The following is a 2987-nucleotide window of genomic DNA, read 5'->3' on the forward strand; positions in this document are numbered from 1 at the left end:
GGCACGGGCCCGGGCTGCGTGCCGCGCGGCTCCGCCGGCGCCGGCTCCGAGCGGGGCCCCGGCGCCTCACAAGGCATCAGCACGAGCTTTGCGCTGCTTGCGTAGAGTGCAACGCTGGGCTGGACCCTGCCGGCACGAATGCTGCACTGGCTGTCCGGAGGAACAGGACCTGAGCAGTGGACTTCAACTTATGAATGGATTTCTGCTGTTGAGGTTTGTTCTGTGCTGCCGTTTCTGTTTTCCCGGGAGCGATCACAGTTTCCTCATTGTCTCCTCCCGTGAGAATTACTCTTTGGAGCTTCCTTGCTTAATTGTTTTCTTCTTAGAAATTTGAGTGTGATATTGTGCATTCTGTAGACAACCGTTAGGCTTCTCTCCTCATCCTTTACCAAGGGAGTAAATATTATACTACTCCCTGCAAATGTGATTTCATAACATACTCCTCCTTTTACATCCGGATGGAATGAGCTTTCTGCATTAATCTCTTGTGACTCAACTGGGATTCCTACAAACGTTTGATTATAAAACTGATGCACTGATCTATGAAAGTTGTGGTGGGATTCTTAAAGTAGCACTCCTATGGCTACCTGGGGCTTAGGAAATTCGGGAGTAGGTGGTTCCACTCTTTTGTGTGCTTCTAGCACACAATCCAATATATAGGGGAGTGACACCACACCTTAAATCCTGTGTTCGGTTTTCGCTCTCTCACAACAAGACAAACATTGAGGGGCTGGAACATGGCCAGAGAAGGGCATCGGAGCTAGGGAAGGGTGTAGAGCACAAGTCTGATGGACAGTAGCTGAGGGAGCTGGAGAGACTCAGCCTGGAGAAAAGGAGGCTCAGGGGACATTATCACTCTCTACAGCTACCTGTAAGGAGATTGTACCAAGGTGGGCATCTATCTCTTCTCCCAGGTAACAAGCGATAGAACAAGCGGAAATAGCCTCAAGTTGTGCCAGGGGAGCTTTAGATTAGATATTGGAAAAAATCTCTTCTCCAAACAGGTTGCCAAGCATTGGAATGGCATGTCCAGGGAAGTGATGGAGTCACCATCCCTGGAGGTTAACAGCTGGACTCAATTATCTTGGAAAAAAAAATTTCTAAATGATTCTACGATTCCTATAACCTATGTGGAGTTACACAGGGGTAGGATTCTAAGTAGGAGAGGACAGGTAGGATACAATATTGTCTTTTAAGAACTATGATATTGCACAGATTAGTAGCTTCCAATGTAAAACCTACTTGCTGAAATTATGTAATATCAAGGCAGGAACTGAAGCTCTTTTAATGACTTAGAAGTTTTTTATTTTCCTTGCACATTATGTTTGCATTGGCCATTGGTTCAATTTTGCTGAAGTATATACCAATTTGTACATGCTTAAGGACTCATTGTATTAATGTGTGAAGATGAGCAAGGCCATGTGGTTTATTTTGCATAGATAACATACAGACAATAAGACTGACGCTGCTAATCTTGAAGACTAGTAAAACCAGTTTTTGACTGTCCACTGTTATCTGAATTCAGGCCATTCACTTGCAGACTAGGTGTATTCAGATTTCAACATCAATCCCCGAAATGATATTGTGTAGACTGTAATCTTTTTTACTCACCATTAAAGTTTGTCTGTTTGGGACATTACTGAATCACTGTAAGTTATCAATTACTCATTTAGGGAACTAACATGCATTTAACTACGTGACTAGAGGCCAGTTGAAGGTACATTGGAGAAGATGACAGCTAATTTGAAAGGGGGGGCAGGAGTGAGGAAGGGTTGAAAAGATAATGCAGTTGATAGGTTAGGCAATGGCTAATATAAGGGTGTAAAGAATGCCAGCAGTCAGAATGGTGTACAGATTTAGACATTTGCCTATTATGTGCTGATTCTGATGAGTGCTCTGAGGGGCCCACTGCACAATATAAATTATGCTGGGACTTGCACTATAATTTTTGCATGTTCAGATATACAAAATAATTTTAAGCCGGGTTTCACCACTTTATTTTAAACCAGAGGTGATTCATATAAGTAAGTTAACAAAATCTCTTTAATAATTGCAGTATTCTGTAACTATATTTCCCTAAATGGAACTTGCTTTATTTCAAAAGTCAAATTGTTAGTTCTGATTCTAATTTTCATTAATAGTTACTGGTGAAAATAAACCCCTTCTTTCTTTAACTGGCATGGGGTAGGACACACAATTGTCTTCTGATGACATAAGGAAAAGTATATAAGAACTACTGATAATGCTCTATCATCTCTAAATTAGTGTACTTCAGATACTATTTGGGTACAGCATTCGAATTTCTGGAAGGGAAAACCAGTTTATATGATCTAGAAAAGAAGAAGACTGACACAACATTACAGGAAGTTTGCCTCATGACTTCCAGACAAGCAAGTCATCTAGTGTGACTAAGGGAAAATCATGCTTTAGGCCTGCTGCATGTTGCATCTTCCCCTGTCTCACCTAGACAGTGTAAAGCAGTTTAGTTGATGGATACAGTTTTTAATAATTAAGTGCCAAGCTTTTTTAAGTTTTTCACATGATGCAGCAGGAGTTCAGAGAGGATGGGAAGTTTGTTCATATCCGTTAACGGCATTACTCGAAAGGGGCAAAGAGTCTCCTTCCTGATCTGCGCAAAGGAGAAATTGATTAATAATAAACGGTTGGATAAACAAAATGTATAGGAAGACAAGCGAACGAGAGAGTGAGATCTGAGAGTATGGAACAAGTACTAGCTGTCTTTTGGGAGAAGGGGGTCTTACTAAACGAGACGGGGGCTGCAAAGGAGCGTGCCCGCGCTCACACGAAGCAGAGAAGAGGCTGCTGCGTGAGAGTAGTGAGGACGGAACGGGGAGAATGCAAGGAGGAGAGAACACGCTACCGGTTCCTGGAAGTGAATGCAATGCGAGGAACTGAGAAACAGGAGGGGAGGCAGACGGGGGCTGGCACTGCCTCCGTGAGCGAGGGCCGGAGCGGCGGCGGCAGCG

The sequence above is a fragment of the Geospiza fortis genome, unplaced genomic scaffold (assembly GCF_000277835.1).
Source record: "Geospiza fortis unplaced genomic scaffold, GeoFor_1.0 scaffold261, whole genome shotgun sequence".
Lineage (NCBI taxonomy): Eukaryota > Metazoa > Chordata > Aves > Passeriformes > Thraupidae > Geospiza > Geospiza fortis.